Source organism: Hirundo rustica, chromosome 13 (genome assembly GCF_015227805.2).
Source record: "Hirundo rustica isolate bHirRus1 chromosome 13, bHirRus1.pri.v3, whole genome shotgun sequence".
Lineage (NCBI taxonomy): Eukaryota > Metazoa > Chordata > Aves > Passeriformes > Hirundinidae > Hirundo > Hirundo rustica.
Window position 1 is genome coordinate 18,545,967 of NC_053462.1, and position 19,903 is coordinate 18,565,869.

Consider the following 19,903-nt stretch of genomic DNA (forward strand, 5'->3'; position numbering starts at 1 on the left):
TGTTGGTACCTCTTTTGTTCTGAATTTCCAACTGTCCCACAAATATCAGTAAGTAAAACCCTCTGAACATGACAAGAAAGAAGTGATTGTGCTGGTAGCATCTTCCCACCTGTCCTGGCAACCAGCCCTGTGGAAGCTGAAAAGGAAAACTAATACTTGCAATTAGTGCAGTTTTAATTAATTGCAGCTTTTGTCATGACGTCGTAATTTTTATCCAGTGCCAGCATTAATTTTAAACTGTGACATCAAGTTAAACTATTAGAGACACATTTTAGCTGAGTTAAATAAAGTTTCAGAAGGGCTTTTTAGAAAAGCACCATTCTCCCCAAATTGATGCAGTCCCCAAAGGATGTTTTACATTCCTGAGCATCTGTTGGTGAATCTGAAGATGGGGTTGGACCGTGAGGAAAAGCAGAACAAATCTTTAAAATAATCATGTTTTGCATTAGAGTTCCTGAGCTTCTTTGCTGGTTGGCTCCTGACCAAAATGAACCCCCAAATCTGGCAAAGGACTGAGCCCCTTTTCAGAACATGTAATGAATGTACAGCCTCAGAGACTTCTTGTTCCTCTGTTTATTAATCATCATCCCGTATCTCCTAATTAACACAGGAACTGCACAGCTGTCTTGGGAAAATGTAACTCTTCAGCATTAAAGGCTTTAGTCCTGGATTAAAAATATCTGCACCTCGGCATTCCAAATGGGAGCATTTACGTGACAGGGTTAAAAAAAGCTTGTAGCACGCTACAAACATTTTAAATCGTGCCTAAATGCCCTAGAATTGCTTTTATTTTGAATATAAAAGGTTGCAAATACAACTGATTTTAACTTAGATGTTGCCAGGAGTTCTCTGGCTTAGTCAGTCAATTTAAATTTAGCATTGCCCTTCATCTTCTCATTAGCAGTGACCAACAGTCCCAGGAAAAGGAGCCAGGAGAGCAGGAAATGTTCCATGGGGTCTGTCCATGTTTCTGCAGCTGAGGCACTGCCCCAGGGCAGCAGGGCTGTGTGGGTTTACAGAGTGCTGCTAGGAGCCAGGAACTCATTTGGAGTTAGGGATAACAACAACAAAAACCAAAAATATATTTTTCACTTTTGATTATTGTTAGTAGTAGAATTAGAAATAATTTCAGTACCTCACGAACTGCTCAAGCACAATAAAACACTTCAGGATTTTACAGCACCCTGTGCTGAATAAAACAATCTTATGCACAGTCTGCTGTGGAATATTCAATCAAGCACTTTTCAAAATCATATGTGCATTTTGATACTCTACATTGCTCTGGTTTTCTGGCATGTACCTCTACAAACACAGCAGTATAAACAGCTTTTCAAATAGTGCAAAGAGGTTTAATCAATTCAGACTTAAGGATGGTCCTGTAAAACCCTTTTCATCCCCGTGTTTCCTGGCAGCTGTGATCCCTTCTGCCCTGATTGCAGCTGGAGTTATTTTAATTTCCCCCCGTTCCTGCCTTACCTGCTGTTCTTCACAACAGACGTGTCCTGTCTGGGAGATTCCTCTGAACTGCCACAAACCTACCGGGGCATTCAGAATAAATTTACTTTCCCAGAATAATTGCATGGAATCAATCCAGGCTATCACAAAACCTCGGGAGAAGCATCTAGTTGCAAACAGCATTTTGTTCGCTAACAGTCAAAACAAAAAAGAACAATCCTTTTGTATCCACAGTCAATGCTGCAGGACGAGCTTTAGCTTAACCACAGGGATCTGTTAGCAATGAGAGTTTTCCTTTGTAAGCAAAATGAGCTTTGCACTCATCTATACATTCATACAGAACTGGTTCTTGCACAAGGGGGTTGTAGATAGATTTCATCAGGAATTGCAGTGATGGGCCAAGGATGGGTTCAAACTGAAAGGAGAAATTTGGGTGAGATTTATGGAAGAAATTCTTCCCTGTGAGGGTGGGGAGTCCCTGGCACAGGTGCCCAGAGAAGCTGTGGCTGTCCCTGGATGCCTGGAGGTGTCCAAGGCCAGGTTGGACAAGGCTTGGAGCACTCTGGGGTGGTGGAAGGTGTCCCTGCCACAGCAGAGGGTGGAATCAGGTTATCTTTAATGTTCCTTCCAACTCAAAGCTTTCTGGGATTCTGAATTCTGTGATTTTCTCTTGGTGCAAACGTCTGTGTCCTGGATAGTGTTTGGCAGGAAGAACCCAGAGACAGATTTGGCGAGGCCAAGGGTTTTGTTTTTACATGGCATCATTTAAAATCAGATAATTAAGATGCAGGCTTGAAAATATCACGTGCTTTTTCTTTTCTTTCTAAAGGATTTCCTTATGGTGATGTCTTTGTGGAATAAACAACTCGCCTAGTCTGGATGTTCAGCTCAAGCTACAACCTCTCATTTCTTTTACTTCTGGAATTACATTCAGTGCCTCTCAATGTCCATTGAAAAGGCACAAAATGAGGTAACCACTGCTGGGCTGAGAATGGGATTTCAGACATCTCTGCTCACCTGGCTCTCAGGTGAGAAAACCTTTCAGTGCTCAGGGAGAGGGGGAAGAGCCTGAGGCCTGAGCTGGGGCAGAGGGAGGCTTTGGGCACCGAATCCAACAAAGGCGTGGGAGCTTTTCCCACACCCACTCTGAGGAAAGGGATCTCAGGGTGAGGGGAGTGTGGCAGGGGCAGCAGGAGCAGCTCAGCTCCCTCGGCTTTTGGTGGTGGGGGATTTCCTCCTCCGTGCTGTGCCCCCCTGGAGCTGCTGGATGCTCTGGGTGGGTGATTCCTGCCTGGAACCTGCTCTCCTGTGCTTTTACAGCTGTACAGTTTGTAAACAAACTCCTGTTTATTCCTTGGGCTGCTCAGTTTTGTCTTTTTTAGCCTTTTTAATTTTTTTTTTTTCCCCTGAGCAGCGCTGGTGCCCTCGCGTGGCCAATTTCGTAACAGAGCATGTTGCCTGGTAGCACAAAATAAAAAAAACAACATTGCAGTTCTTACAGAGCCTCTCAGAAGAGAGATCTCGGAGACGTTACAGAGACCTCAGAAGTAAACAGTGCACGGAAATGAGAGCAGGAATATCACCAGGAGCTCCTTGTTCCTCCCTGCAGGTCTCTCTGTACGCTCGCCTGCCCTCCTGCTCCACAGGAGGGACCATTTTCAGGGACAGAGGTGATGAGCCTTGAAAATCCTGCAGCTTTGGCAGCTGTGATGCACACAAAGGGCACTGCTCTTTACACAACTCTTGCTGCAGGGCCCTTGGGTGCTGAAGGCACGTTTATATCACTTTTTTTTGGCATTTGGCACATTTTATCTCCTGCAGAACCGGGTAGGGCGGTGAACCAGAGTCACCACAACGCCGAACAGTGCCAGAGTTGTGATGATTAAAGGTGGGCATTACTCATTCCTCATTAAATCATAATTGCACCTGAAACCACCCCAAGAACAAAGGTTCTGGCGTGCCAGGAGAGGCTGGGACTGTTCTGAGAGCTGGCAGGGGGAGCAGACTGACAGATCACCCCTGTCTCCATGTGAGAAGCTGCATGGATCTCACACAGGGAGCTTGGATCAGGCCAGCACTGAGCTCAGAGCTCTTGTCTGGCTGCCTGGTGCCAGATTCATAAGCCAGGCTGCTGCTTTAGGGCATTGCTGAAGTCACTTGGTGAATTGTCACTGACTCAGTGGCCAGGAGGAGCCAGCCCTTGGTGTGCATGAAAACACAATTCCTTCCAAGTGCATTTATTCCAACTGCCAGGAACATGACACTGTTCCACTCTAAGCTGTGCTTGCATAGGTTTTCTTCTCTTAACATAATCTTCTCCTGTGATGTTGTTTCCCAGTTTCCTGCATAAAACCCCAAATTAAAAAAAAAAATTGAAAAATCATATTTACATTGTGACAGCTTGGTCATTTTTTCCTCTTGGAAAAGTTTTATTAGCAGCAGTTTTTAAACCATGCCAGAAACACATCAAGGCTATAAAATCTTTTATTGTGTTTTATTGGTAAAAAGAATGTTTTTTAAAAAAATCTGCTTGTTGGAGTCCATCCAAAATTGCCCAATGAAGTAAAATGCAGTAAAATAAGCTGGAAAGCAGCTTCTGCAATGGCCTCACTCCATGAGTGTGAAGTCAGGGCCTGACTCTGTGTGCTTTATCTGCTGTCCCTGGCTCTCCATCCATAAATGCTGGGGATATTTATGTCTTCTCTTGCTGCAGGATTCTGTGCGAGCACATCACAAAACCTTTGGCGCAGAGCCCATTGTGCTTATCCTCCAACTTTATTTTCTCTCTGTCCCACCTGGTGTTGCAAAACCTCTTACCTCCAGCTAGACACCAGGGATGGAACCACCCCTATCAGCAAACACCCTAAACCTGCTATTTATTGGAGGTTTTTTTGCTTTTAGCCCTTATGTTTTGAGGGAAAAGGAGAAGCTGTCTTTCCTAATTCCCTGGCATCCGTTCAGACAACGAGACCACATCATCCCCACACAATTCTGACCTATCTCCTCAGCTTCCTGATTCTTCATTCCTCCGAGCTACACTCCCTTTCCAACCTTGAATAGGCCTTTTCTGTCTCAGAGAGAAAAATCCTTTCTTATTATACAGCCACTAGAAAACCACGTAATTTTTCCAGTGTGTGGTCTGCTGCAACTACACTGAGATATTGGAGTTTTTTCCAAATCAAAACAAAACCCACTTACAATTGTTCTTGGAACAAGAACACTTGTATAACTGTGCTCGTGTTTTTCTGGTGTTACAAAATGACTTCCCTTGCATTATATTTGCTGCTTTTTGGAAACTTTTTGTCTAAAGCTCAGCTGGGTTTATGGCCTGGTTTTGCTTTTCAGAGAAAAACATTGGAATTATGGAAGAATATCAGAAAGCAGAGAAATGAGGATGTTTTCCTTTCTGTGGGGAACACCAGTCTGGTCTCCTGGGAAATCTGTGGGCAGCTTCTGGAGACAGTGTCCATTGCAAGAAAACCTCCAGAGTCTGGGAGATCTTGTGTTTGAACTGGGGTTCCTGAGAAGAGATGGAGATGAGTGACTCTGAAACTTACACTAAATTTTCTTAGCAGCTCCTGCAGTGTTATAAAAGACACCCCTCTCATATTTTTATACCCATTGAGCTCACTGACTAGCTGCTATCACTAACCACTGGTTTTATTTAAAAAAATTAAACTGTTTGGGAACTGCCACCTCTGTTTTGCCAAGAATGAATGCAAAGAATAGTGAGGACAGGATAAATCTGCAGAATCTATTCTGCTTGTGCTAAAAGCTCCAATTTTAAAGGTGTCATTTTCAAACAAGCTCCTAAATTGTGCATTTTTAATGTTTCTTGGTGTGTGCAGAGAGGTGCAGACAATTCCTCCTTTTGTGGAACTCCCAGATGGTCAGAACTCCCGAGACTTTGCACTGATACAGTCAAAGGTGCACGTTGGATTTGGGATGCCCAAGCTCAGTGGTTGGTTAAAACTCCCAGCCACGATATATAATAAATGACAGATGTTATAGATACTCCTGGCTGCAATGAGGAAGGTCACAGAAATTTGCTTCTAAAAATCAATTTTAATTTCTCTCTTCCTGCTGACAGCTTCGTGCTAAGGGTGGGCCTCCATTTGATGTGAGCACTGCAAGCTGCTGCAGGCTACCAGTGATTGGAATTTACTTGGATTAGTCTAATTGCTGCCTCTGCCATCATCTGTTTGCAATCACAAAGAGGAAGCTTCTGAAGCTTGGGAATGAGAGAAAATGAAGTGTCCTGACAACCACAAAACAGCAAGAAAGCTTTTGGAGGTTTTCCCATCACTGTTTGTGAGTAGGAACAAAAAAGAAGCAGTTATATTTTCTTTCCATGTCCATCTTTACCCTGCACCCATGACATAAATACACCCAGCACCAAAGAATAGTGGTAATTAGTGCAGGTCCCCAAGCACTGTCAGTTGATAATGAGTAAGAGTTCATGAATTGTTTTGGAAGGGGTTGAATTAGTTCATTATTGAATTAGTTGAATTAGGTCATCACCGAAACCATACAATTGTTCTTTCTATGGATATTCAGCTTAGATTATGAAACATCCACATTCAGGGCTTTAAATTCATTTTTAAAACGCATTTCAGCTGTGGTTTTGCCCCAGAAGGGCCCTTTCTCATGCACCAGACAGGCACAAATTGTCAGGGAGCGGACAGATAAAACACTTTAATAACTAAAGACATTCAGACTAATTTTGCTCCTGCCCAGGGCTGGAGGTTTAGGCTGGAGAGAAGAGTTTGGAGCTTTGCAGAGCACGGAGCTGTGCTCCAGGGAGAGACAGCCCTGGGAGCCTGGGGACAGCCTGGGCCTGCCCTGGCTTCCTCAGCCCTTCAGCTGGGAGCAGCTTTGAAAAATGCCAGTGAAAGGTTCTGCACAGGGCACCAGGGAGCTGGAAACTCTGATTTGTGCCTGAACAGTCAGGGATGGCTCTGTCTGCCTGGCCAGGGCAGCAAGGGGAGCAGGAGGTTCTGTGCAGCCTCAGGAGCTGGCAGGGGCTGCGGTGTCAGGGCTGCCAGGGACAGGAGGGCTTTGCTCACATAAGCACAGCCTGAGGAAACTCCTTTCTCAACTGCCAGCCTCTTTACCACCTAAATAAAATTTAAAATTTCATGGAGAAACTGGATATGAACTGGGATAATAGAAATTCTTTCATAGCTTTTCCAGTGACAGTTGTTTGGTGCTGCGGCCTGAACTGCTTGTAGCTTATTTATCAAATCAAACAAACAAAACCAGTGAAAAGAAAAAAAAAAAATTAAATTAATTTTGCTTTTTCAGGGTAAATTCAGAGACGAGGCCTCACTAATGCTCCTCGGCAACTTCAGCTCGAGTCCAACACCAAGTGATGCCACTGGAGATTTAATGTGTTCTTAAACACTTTGCTCCATCACAGCCTCCTCATTGTTTTGGGGACTGAGCTCAAGATAAATCAGTTAAAAGTGTAGCAAATGACAGCCTGGCTTAGTGAGTTCTGAGAGCCTCTGTCATTCTGCCATGGGATGGGTTAAATACAGTCCAAATACAATAATAATAGCAGTATTTTTAATAACATTATTTCACTATTTAAGATTGAAATGGTACTTGAGATTAAATTTGTGAACTTCCTTTTTTCTACATCAAATCAAGAAAGAATCTTAGTCCCAGCCATCTCTGAAATACTTCAATTTGATCTGATCCAAACTGACTTAGCACATATTTAAAGAGCTACGCTAGATTCTTTAGAATGAACCTTCCCATCATGCCAAAAATACAAATTTCAAAACATATTTGTAATAATAATAATAGTAATAATAATAATAATAATTATAATAATAATAATAACAGTGCTCCAGACATGCCAGGTTTCCAGTCTGGTGGATATAAACTGTTGGCATTGTGCATTTTTCTTTCAGAAGACAGCATCAGTGAGGAGCTGTGGGAGACGAGCAACACACACCAGAAGAAGGAAAAGAGATGCTAAGGGCTGTCAGAACAGTGAGTAAATGTTTTAAAAATGGTTCTAACAAGCACAGTGCTGTAAAACAAGCTGCGTGACAGGGAATCATGGATTGATTTCCCTGACAGGATGTGCAGGTGGGACTGCAGGCTTGTACAAACTCGAAAGTTGTATTTATCAAATGGTTTCATACTTGTGAAAGAACCTGGAGCTACATTTTTTTTTTTCCTACAATGTCTCGAAAGAAAAGAAACTTGATCTGAAAAGAAAAGTTACTTGATTTGTAACCCAGATCTAAATTAAAGAGGCAAATGTGAATTGTCTGTGAGAAGAATGATTGTGTAGTGCCTGAGCTAAAGTCTGTTAAACCTTTGCTGTCGGTTGATTAACTGCTGAAAAAGAAGATTAGTGCTGTTGTGTGCTACACATTCAAAGATGTTTCAGGTTTTTTACAATCATATGACAACTTTTTTGGGTTTAGGTGTGTTACAAACCAAGTGCAAGTACAGAGGCCTGCAAACAGAGGTAGGAGTAATTTTTTTGCCTTTTAAATTGGAAATTTCAGTATGAATCCCCCAGAATCAAGTGAGCCAGGAATAATTTCACTCCAGCCTTACTTTGCTACGTTACTTTGCTTCAGATCAGGCCTTGCTTGTTTGCCCTATGGTCTTAGAAGGAGATGCTTCAAACCACAGAGAACAAGGTTTGCAAATGCTGTGGCCACTGCTGAGAGGAAACAGCTGCTGTCCCAAAGCCAGAACTCAGGGCACTGCAAGTTTTGGAGCTCTGTCCCAGAGAAATGGGGTTTTGTTACCATTGGTTTGCTAAAACCCAAGAATATATTATACACTCTATTACATTCAGATGACCTCATCCTAAGCAAAACAAGCTTGTGGGACCTCTGATTCTGATTAAGCTTTTGGGCTCGAGGGACTGTGCTACCATCCTACCTCACTGGCAGGGGTTTGGTCGTGAGACATTTGTTATGTTTTTGAAGCAAATATTTCTGTGATAAGTGTTATATTAAAACCCACAAGGATGTGAATAATCCTGCTTTCAGTGAAGAGTTTAAATGGCATGCTATAAATAAAGCCAAGGCCACACATCGACACAAAAAGGTAAAAGAAAAACAGAAAATCAACCAGAAATACTGAATAGCTCTGTTCATCCTGCCCTCTAAATGGGGTGAGGCCATGGGGGAAAATAGCTTTTAATTGTATCACTCAGGAGATGTGAATCAGGACCTTAACTCTGGTGTTTCCAGCCCTTGAACACTTGACTTTTCAACCTGAACTTAGGTGGGTGGGGAGGTTCTTATTAATTTTGTCACGTGCAGCTCAATTCCTCTTGAAAAAACAGCGATTTCAACTGTATTCCGCTCGTCCATTCCATTCACTCAGTCTCAACTGCTGGTTTTTAAACTGAGCTAGGAATGACAATTCTCCCTTAAAAGGATGATTTGCCTGGTTGTGAAGTGAGGCTCTCAGCTGCCATCTTCCCTTCTGTCTGCTCATAAAAACCTCCAGCCAGGAGACAAAAGCTCAGCGAGGCTCCCGCAAGGAGCGGGCGCCCCAAGGAAAGCTGAGCAGGCTCCAGAGCCATTGAACTGCGGTGACATCAGCACTCAGACATTTCCACTCGGCTTTTCCAGCACATCCAGGCCGTGAGGGGCTCTGGAGCCAGCACACGCTGACTCTTTATGGCTCCCCACTGGGAACACGTCTCTGTGAGAGACCCACTCAAAGCCTTGGGTCCGAAACACAAACGGGCTCGTTCTGTGCTGAGGGATTTGCCTCCCGAGCCTGGGCAGGGGCTGCGTCCTTCAGCCAGAGCCTGTGTGGGGAGCAGAGCCGAAACTCAGCCTTGGGAGCTCTCTGACTGCTGGGCATCAGCCTTTGTGCATCTCACACCCCTTTTCTGCCACCTGGAATTGCTCCTGACATTGCTGCCTGCCCTTCCTGAGAAGCTGAAAAATTCCTTTTTCTGTTGTATTCCATTTGCCGGCGTGGCTTATCGTGGGGAAAATGCTGAGCTCCACTTTGAAGTGCTGTAAGGGCTGGAGATGAAAAATGACCTTTTATTAGGGAGCATTTTAGCTCTTGAGTATTACTGGTGATTCTCTAGGATCACCCATTCCTTTAGCACCACCTGAAGGAATTCCAGCACTCTGATCCCCAATTTACACATGGGAAGTAGATGCACTGGGCAGAATAAGAACTGGTTTTGTGCTTTCTTAGTGTAGCCGAAGTGGGGCAGGAACAGAGAAATACATTGATGTTCTTGAGCCAGAATATTTTACCTTTCCTCAGCTGGTCTTTTTTTCTGGAGAAAGTAATTTTCCTCAACCTTCCCCCACCTCCTTACTAATGTCTTTCCATGTAGAAATAATATTTGGGATCTGAGATTGTGCCTTCTGAAGTGGTTTCCATCTTGCTGTCCTCCTAAGAGAACTTTAACCTTTATTGAACGATCATGTTCAGCTACATATAATTACAAATCCATAAAAGAAACAAGTCCCCTTGTATTTGTATACATTGCAGCAAAATGTATCTTTAAGGAGAAAACATTGCTTCAGTGTGACTCTCTGAATTTATTGGCTATTAGAAGCCTTACAGTGTATGGCTCACATTTTAGAACCCTTGATTTCAGGCTTAATGTGGTCAGGAAATATAAAAATACATTTATTTATGTCATCTACTAAAAATCTCAACCTATGTTACTGCAAGTCGAACCCGATCTGTGTTTATGTTGGAGATGAATGATTGGTTTGTAGCTGCCTGTGTTTCTAGCCAGGCTCAATGGAATGATTCTGCAGCACAACTCTGTGTGCATTTCTTTTTTTTAAACTTCTTTTTATTTACTGCATGTGGCAGCAATTTCCTTCCTCCCAGAACCCACTGCCCAGTTCTCAAGGGCAGCGCAGCTGCCCGATAATAATAATTATTTTTATCAGGCTGTGCACGTGGAGTGCTAGGATTTACTGAATTGTTCAAGGCTGTCAAAATCCAGGCAAATATTTCATTATTACTGATACCTGCTCACTGTTGCAAGCTTGGATCTGATTTGCTTTCCCAAGTCTTTGCAGCTGATATTTGCACAAGCTCTCCTTGTTATTAAACTGCAGGAAAAATATATCTGAACAGAACTTCTTCTCAGGCATTTGATAACTGGAGGTCTGTGCCATAAAGGCTGCAGCAGTTTGCCACCTCCTTTCCCTGGAGCTTTAGCTCTGGTTTTGTTCCTGGGGTGAAATCCCCACACGGGGATCTCAGCTGACCTTCCACGTACCAAGACCCGAGTGTGGCTCCCCTGAGCTCGGGCTGCAGAGGGCTTGGATGGATTTCCTGCAGCAGGTACAGCTGAGAGCAGCTCTGCCCTCCTGCCCGCAGCACATTTCACCTTTTTGGCCAGCAAATTCCCTGTCCTGTGTAGGTGGACAATGAATATGAATGCGATGCAAATGATTTCCTTTTAAATGTGAAGGCTCCCTGAGTGAAAACACAATGTCCAGGGGCCTGGGGCTGTTCTACTCCTTCTGGACACCCTTGTGGCCTTAGACTTTAGTGATTGTAGGATCAAAATCAAATTTCAAATACATTGAAAGTGGAATTTGCCTCTGAAAGTGAGGGTGAATAACCAACTCAGTAAAAAAAGGTGTAAAGAATACAGAGCAGACAAAGCTATGAAGATCTGGGATAAAAATTCAGGGAAAATAAAAAACAGCACTAAAAATCTTGCTTGAGAGTCCAGAAGTTTGTCAGAAAATCAGAAGCTGAGGCTTGTGGAAAGGATTGTGGTACTTGTTTGAATAAAAACAGGAGAAGAATTGAGGAAAAGCTGAATCACTGTGCCTGGAACTTTCATATCTTCCATATCATACTCCCAAATGAGTTTTGGATCACTCATCCACCTTCCCAGCTACGGGGGAATTCATACCTTCGGGTTATTCACCCAGGGAGGAAATAATGTTTTAAGTATCTTTGGGTTTCCATGTCTTCTCTACATTGTGTCTCCCTTCATACAGTTCAAACAACATTAATGCATGTTACAGAGCTGAAAATTATATAAGTGTCGGGCACTTCTTTCACAAGGCTATTTTAAAATTCATATTAGCAGTAATTTACTTTTAAATGTCATACCTGCATCTGTCAGTATCAGAGCTCTGCTCATCCTGCAGTTTTGGTATGTGTTGCGCCTGATTTTTATTGAAAGATACTCTAAAATAATGGGAGAGCATTGATCATTCCAATATATATGTTTTTTAATTAAGGTGTTCTCGTGAGTGCCATCCCACAGCAAACAATCCCACGGCTCTAGTGGGACAATAAATATGTGTAGAGCTCCCAGCCCTTGCAATCCAGTATGAAGAGCTGGGTGATTTTAAAGGAGCTGCTTTGTTTGCTCTAGGAATTCATCCATCTCTGGGGCAGAACTTCCAGTTGTTTTAACAGTGTGTGTCAGGATTAGCAGCCAAGTCCTGAATATTCTCAGCTCCTCAGGCCAACCCCTAAATGCATAATGTGAAGAAAACAAAATAAAAGAGGGAGAAAACCCCAGAAAACCACTCTGGGAAGGCCATTTATGGGTGTGCTTGAAAGAAAATCAGCCAGAAATAATGTCCATCAAGCAACTCCATGTGGGGGAATAGGACAGTTCTGTAAAGCAAGGCTTGAACCCCAGCAGCAATGGAGAGTCTGTTCTGTGGGGGCTGTCTCTGGATATTCCCTTTATGAAGGTTTCTGACTTCCATAAGGATTTCTGTACAGATTTGCCATAAAGTAGCTGAGGTCTTCTGGGCTCCTCTGCCTTGTCCTGCCACAGACATCTCATCTAACAGCCTTGGTTTGGGAAAGGAGCCACGAGGGGAAAAAAAAGAACAGGCTCCTTTTGTAGCTAATAACTTCCTTTAATTGGTAATTAAGCTGCCTGCTACTTATAAATGTCAATAAAGGTCAAAATATTTAGAAGCAGAATCATTTTAGTGGCTTCCCATTTCTCATTGCATAAGCTGCCTGCTCGGACCACACACAGGCACATTTGAAGATGGTTTGGATTTCAGAGGCCTCCTGTTCCCACCAAATCCTTCTCTAAAGCGGCCCAGAAGGGACAGAGCAGCTTTAGTCAATAGGAGGGAGGATGTGAACGGAGTCTTCTGGGTGAGCATTCCTCACATTTTGGAATTGCACCGCAGGCGCTGGGCTGGAGCAGGCAGGGCCTGGCCAGATGGTGCTCTCGTTCATTCCTGCATTCAGGGAGAGGGGCTGCGTCCCATCCGTGTGCAAATCCACTCCAGGAAAAGCTGCCTGCTCAGGTTCGACACCAAGTGCAGCTTGGAAATGAGAATTAATGTCAATCCTGGTGTTTCTGTCGAGCAGAGAAAAATACAGAGGGTTTTGCTCGCTGAGTTAGCATGGACAAACACTTATCCTCACTGCATGGATCTGCTGATTTTGTGAGCGCTCTTCCCACTGAAATTAATCAGTTTACAAGGGGGCAAGCGAGGGGACGTTTGGCTTTGAAGAGTGCAGAGAATGTATTCCCAGAGGGATCTTTGATCTTTTTATGGTGTTTTGTTTCTGAAGTGTGTGTGTGTGTGTCCTGCAGGGACTTGGCATTTTGGAAATCAGAGCCACGGGGGCTAGACTTTGATATTGCACTGAATATAGCTGGAATATTCGGATATGAATACGGCCTCCCTTTTAATGCTTTCCCAAAGGATCCTCAGGAAGCTCAGAGCCTCATTTACTATTCCATGAGCTCCCTGTGTAGGACAGGGTGGGTTTTTATGGGAGGACAATGCAGAGGTGCTTTGTTGATGATGTGACCAGGATGAGCTGACCAGGATGTCAGCTAGAGCTGGGAATGGGAAATCTTTCCTTCCAGACCAAACTGGGGATGTTGGTGAGGGTGCCACACGTCCCCAGCTCAAGTTTACTCTTGGTGGCATCAGTCAGACATCAGTCTGGACAGGTGGGAGACATGAAAATGTCCTGGAAGGAGCGATGTCCTCTTGGCACATTCATCCTTCCTGGGAAGTTCCCACTGGAGCCCCCCAGCCCAGCCAGGCCCTGCTGGCACTGGAGGCCAAGATTCCACGGACTCCTGGGTGTAAATAATCATTCCAGCCACCTGGGATTTTCCTGGGGCAGATTTGCTCACTGGCTGCACGGTGTGATCGCTGTTATTGGGTAACTGATAAAATATTGCTGGTTTTGCAAATAAAGGCACTTTTGCCATAAAAACATCGAAACGTTTGGCACTTTTTTGCCATAAAAACATCGAGCCTGGGAAGCACGAGGTGCTCGTGCTGAGGTGACTCCTGCTGCCTTGTTTGCTCCTTGACGTTTTCTGCAAAGATTTGAAGGAAGTGCTGTGAAGAGCAATTTTATAGATCCAAGTGGCAGCTTTCAAAAGCCAAAAATGCTCTCTAAAGTCAGGAGATTTTGTTAAAGACCATAAGCTTAAAGCAGAGAAGTATGCTTTTAAAATTCATTGTTTCCTGGGTGGTTTTGAGTCATTGGAATATTCCTATCTATTTTCTTCCAAACTTTTATTCTGTAATTGTGATGGAGAGAAGCTTCTCATTAAAAACTCTAAAAACAGAGCACTCTGAAAATTGCTTTTACGATTTCAGAAGCTGCTCATTTGCTTATAATACAAGTAATTATCCCAGAAGAGCAATAGAACTGTTTGACCATCATACCAGAAAAAGAATGTATATTTTGATATTAAAGACACAAACATGAATTAAATAGCATTTTGAGGCTTTTGAGATGAAGTTTGTATTGTTTCATCTTTCATAAATCCTCTCATCATTTGGCTGGAGATAGTAATGGCTACGTGTCCATCTTAAGAGCCAAAAATGGACAAATGAAGATAAACACTCCAGGAATTTAAGCTTTCATTTTCATCTCACAATTCCTGTAACATAGTTAGGATTTGTCCTGATCCTTCTGCTAAAACTCTTTCCCAGTAGCAGCACAGCCCTGCACCAGGCAGGGTTTGTGGCTGTGCCTCCCTGTCTGCCCCGATCCATCCCTGTCCCACATCCTTCAGCTGATGGAATTTGGAGATTATTGGAGGAGGAACAGAGGAATGGGAAGTGTGACTTGTTTCTTATACCAGGATTCTGTGCATCTTCAGTGGGACTGAAGGAAAAATCAAAAAGAGGGAAAGAAAATGAGTGAAAGATTGAAAGCCAAAATATATTTCAAAACAGAGGAGGAAAGAAAATAATTCCAAAGTATAATTCCAGTGGCTGATTATTATGCTAAAATAAATCTATATATTCTCCTGAAGCAGCGAAGGAGTGGGGAGGAAGGTGACAAGAGTCTGGCTTTTCCTTTCCCTGAACCCATCTCCTCATCTCCCTGCAAGTTTCTGTGTAGCTTGGAAATGCTTGTGATCACTCCTTAGGAATTCTTCCCCGTGTTCCTTTCTCTCCTCAGTCACACAAACAGTAAATCCCTGCTGTCACTCCCGTACCCCTGTGCTCACAGAACACCGACAGCTCCAGCCACCAACAAATGGTGCTGCACATTTTCCTTACGGTTTCCCAGCACCGAGTGTATGATTTAGATCCTTCAGCCTCCAAAGCGCTCCACTGGGTGTCCTTTAATATTGCATTATATTACTCATGATGCATAGTCGATTCCACTGCTTCCATTTACTTTAGCAATGATAAATGGCACAAACTGGACGAGAAGTTTATAAATTTTAAGTGCTTTGTAGGCAGCTGTTACCCCGAGAAATTTTCAAACAGTTTGTTGCTTTTGGGTCATGGAAAAATTGCTTCCAGAAGCTTGGTTAATGAGTTTCAAAAGAAGGTAAAATGCATGAATTCTTTATGACCGAGAAGCATATTAGTGTCAGGACTTTCCCTTCTGTAGGAATCATCAATTCTGTACAGTTAATATTTAAAAGCAGTTACAAAAATATAGCAGAAAAACTCAAGGAACTTGCAACTTAGTTTCTCTCGCTGTAGTGACTTCCTCAAAACTGCGTTCAGCTGCAGGGGCAGGGCTGGAGCGTCGTGGCCCAGATGATTCCTGTGGATGGAAAGTTTTGGCAGCTGGAGGAGCCCGTGCCCTGGTCAGCGTGGTGTTAACACGAGTCTGTGTCATCCCTCTGCTTGTGTTTGGAGTATCCCAGCGTGGAGTGAGCTGGAGCTTGTGCCTTGTGGTCTGGCAGTGCTGCCTTCCCTGGATGATTTGGGCAGTCTGTGTATTCCTGATCCCTCTGGCTGTTTGTTGGCCATGGATGAGCCACGCTGCAGGATGGAGATCGGTCTCCTGGCCTGCTGTCTCTGCTGCTGGAGGTGGTAAACAACAGCCAGCGAGGCAGGAGGACAAGGGAAATTGGGAGGGAATTAAGGAGTTCTCTCCATGACCCACAAACAGCGAGGTAGAGCCCTCAGTGAGAGGAGTATGGGGTGATGGATTTACTGCACGGAAGGGCTGGACCCTTGGGCATGGAACACATCCAGAAATGTTCATTCTTGTTTAACCCTCGCAGGAGGGGCCACTTGTGTCCTGCGTGACTGTGAGAGCTCACGGGCCCCAAAATTAGTCCTGAGGAAATCGGGTGTGCCCAAGCCCAGCAGTGCTTGACACAAGGGATCATGGCTTTAAGCTGCCAGAGGGCAGGGCTGGGATATTGGGAAGAAATTGTTCCCCGGGAGGGTGGGGATGCCCCTGGATCTCTGGAAGAGTTCCAGGCCAAGTTGTACGGGGCTTGGAGCAGCCTGGGATAGGGGAAGGTGTCCGCGCCCGTGGGGTGAAACGAGATGATCCCTGATGTCCCTTCCAACCCAAACCATTCCCTAATTGCGGCTCGGACGAGCGAGCGGTGCGAGGAGCCGGCAGCGACCGCACGATGGCAGCGTGGGATCGGAGCTGCGGCCACGGGAACCGGGACCGTCCCGGGGGAACCGGGGAACCCCCGGGATCGCGGATTCGGGACAGTCCCGGGGGAACCGGGGAACCCCCGGGATCGCACATTCGGGACAGTCCCGGGGGAACCGGGGAACCCCCGGGATCGGGGATTCGGGACCGTCCCGGGGGAACCGGGGAACCCCCGGGATCGCGGATTCGGGACAGTCCCGGGGGAACCGGGGAACCCCCGGGATCGCACATTCGGGACAGTCCCGGGGGAACCGGGGAACCCCCGGGATCGGGGATTCGGGACCGTCCCGGGGGAACCGGGGAACCCCCGGGATCGCGGATTCGGGACCGTCCCGGGGGAACCGGGGAACCCCCGGGATCGCGGATTCGGGACAGTCCCGGGGGAACCGGGGAACCCCCGGGATCGCGGATTCGGGACCGTCCCGGGGGAACCGGGGAACCCCCGGGATCGCGGATTCGGGACAGTCCCGGGGGAACCGCTCAATCCCCGGGATGGGAACAGGCAGGACCATCCCGGGGGAACCAGGGAACCACTGAATCCCCAGGATCGGGGGTCCCAGGACCATCCCGGGACTGCCGAGGGAGCCGGGACCATCCCGGAGCCGGGACGGCCGCAGGGAGAGGCTGCGGCCGCAGCACAGCACAAAAACGCCGCTGTGCAAGATAATCTTTAGCCTTGTGTTCTCCCATTGCAAGCAGCCGCTGCAGAGGGTCAGGGTTATTTTAAATTAGACTTTGACATTTTGCTTTCCTGTGTTTTGTGGTTTCCCTTCGCCTCAGCCTTTGTGGGGGTGGTGGAAGAGGTGGAAGCCCGAGCGGTAAAATGGGAGCTCACAGGAATATCCCGGTTCGCAGAGGCTCCTTCACTGCACAGAGCTGGGCAGGCTGGCAGGATCCATCCAGGCTCCCAAGAAACCCTCAATAAAGAGCCCAGCCTTCAAAAGCACGTGGGTGACGGGCACTGGGTAGGATCTTTGGAATTCTATGCAAAAATAAGGCAGAACTGCTCATATCAGCTCCATCTGGTATTGCTGCACGAAAGCATCCAGCCCGGCTTTCCTCTGTTCCTCGCAAACCGTGCTTGCATTATATACATTGTCCCCATTGTGCTTTGTAGGGGATGGTCTCTCTCAAATGCCAGCGTCTTCTGGCTTTCATTTGTTCCCAGACCTCCCACCAAGTGGCCGCTGATTGAAAACCTTTTTACTCTCCTGCCAGGTTTAGCAAAAAGGGCTTGGTGTACTCAGGGCCTTTGATCTATCTGGGATGAACATTTTCATTGAAAGAAGAGGTGGATGAGTCACTCTATATTTGACACGGAGCTATCTTGCAATACCTCTGGGTTTGCCTTTTCAAGCTCTTTTGTATTTTTTCTTTTTTTTTTTTTTCTTTTTTTTTTTTTTTTTTTTTTTTTTTTTTTGCACGTGGCTATAAATATTTTGCTCTGCGAGAAGCATGAAGCTCTTTTTTTTTTTTTGGAAATGAAAGAGCCCTATTCCAAATAGGAAAAACACACTTAGCTAAGGTTTGTGCAGTGCATATTTAGTGGTGGAAGGTGCTGTGTTGGCCCTGCCTTGCTTTTCAATACAATATCCTGCAGTGTGAAATGAATGGCTGTATTTAGAGGTATCTGGAAGTGATGACTGATGTTTGGAGAAGTTACAAGGCTTTTCCTTTTCCACATGAACTCTCCAACCTGGCATTTCCACAGCGGTGAAATACTTCTGGGGCTGAGATCATCTGATTATTATTTCCTGTGTCATGTGCAGAATTTATTATTTTGTTGAATATTACAAATATATTCTTAAGTTGCCTGAGTTTGGGGTTCTCCTGCAAAGTTCACTGGCATTACAGGGATATTGGACTGGCAAAAATAACTTTTCTCTCCTTGGATATTTTTTTGCTGAGATTAGTGAACGAAAGTCATAAATGAAGGAGGGGGAAGGGAGAGTGAAATTCCCTAAAAATGCTATGGAAATATTCTGGAAAAATCAAAATACATATTTTTGCACTAATAACTGCTAAAAGCCAGAAATTTGAACTTTCTACACAGCAGAGTCGGTGTTGCCACTGGGATTGCAGCGGGCAATGGGTTCATTGCCTCAAATATTTTCATGAAGATTTTTTATCTATTTTATACCTCTAAAAACTGAAACAGAATGGACAAAAATCTTAAATTTTCCAGAGAAGCTGTGGCTGTCCCTGGATCCCTGGAAGTGTCCAAGGCCAGGCTGGACAGGGCTTGGAGCAGCCTGGGACAGTGGAAGGTGACCCTGCCATGGCAGGGGTGGAATGAGATGATCTTTAACCCTCCCAACCCTCCCAGGGAATTCTGTGATTCTATCAAATCCAGTAAAAGCTCTTCAAATAAATTGTGGCATTAAAATCTCAATTAAAATGTGTGTGCGGTCCTTGCAAGCATTAAATCAGCATATCAGAAATAGTGAGAGTTATCTCCCATCTCAGTGCTGTTGTTTTAACCTGGGCTTAATTCTCTAAAAACTGACTCAAATGCCACGTAGGTCTCTTGAGTTGCCTTGTGTGCTGCTCAGAACAAAATCTTTTTGGGCTCTTTTGCTTACAAATAGAGTGGGAGAATAAATATTTTTTTTTTAAGAAAAGAAATATTGGCATCTGGATTCTTGTAATTTGTGTATTTGTAACACCACCCATATTCCATCCTCCCTTGTTTTGGAATATTGCATGGTATGTGGGTCCTCAATAAGGGATATTTTGTCCTTTGGCTTTTTCTACACATGATTACACAGTAGCCATCCGTTCCCAACATCTGTGTTTACGAAAACCTTTCCAATAAATCTGTGCAGAAGGGAACTGTCCACGTTTCCTCCGAGTCCTGTAAAAGATGCTGTTTTTCTTTGTGATGACTTGCTTAAAGATTACCCAGCTGAGATGTTTCGTTTTTAGGTGAATCCTCAACATTACTCCAGAACTGGGTTGGAAATGGACATTGGATGGGCAGGCAGGGCCTCCAGGACACCGAGTGCACCCTTCTGCCTGCAAGCCTTAAATCCTCACCCTGGATCTAAAGCCAGCTCAGGGTGTCCCAGGGAGAACAGCTAAGGAGTGACTCAGGGAATCAGCTGGTGTGCTCAGAGCTGCCTGCTCTGCTCCTGGGGGTGCCTGGTGCAGTTCCCACACTCCCCCCTGCATCAGAACCCTCTTGGCACAGGCCATCGGCGTGGCATTTTGGCCAGGATCGAGAGCTCTGTAACTCGGGGCCGTTCTCAGGGAGATTTTTGGCTGCCTGATCTCAGTCACATGAGGGTGCATGGCTCCAGTTGTGGCCGTGGAACAAAAGCCACCAACTCTCGCAGTGCTTGGGAGGGACCTTGTGAGAAGATCAGCAGCCACGCACAGCTGTGTTCCTTGCTGGGCTGCTTCAGCCATGCTCAGCTCTTACACCCAGCATGGTTTGGAGCACATGGGTTTGAGATTCACCACTGAGGGGGCAGATCCTCACAGGTGATTCCAATCTGGGCAGAATCGTTGTTAGCCTATAGCTACCACAGCAGAAAGCGTTTAAAGAGCTGACGAGCTTCTGTCGGGGGCAGAAGTAGTTCGG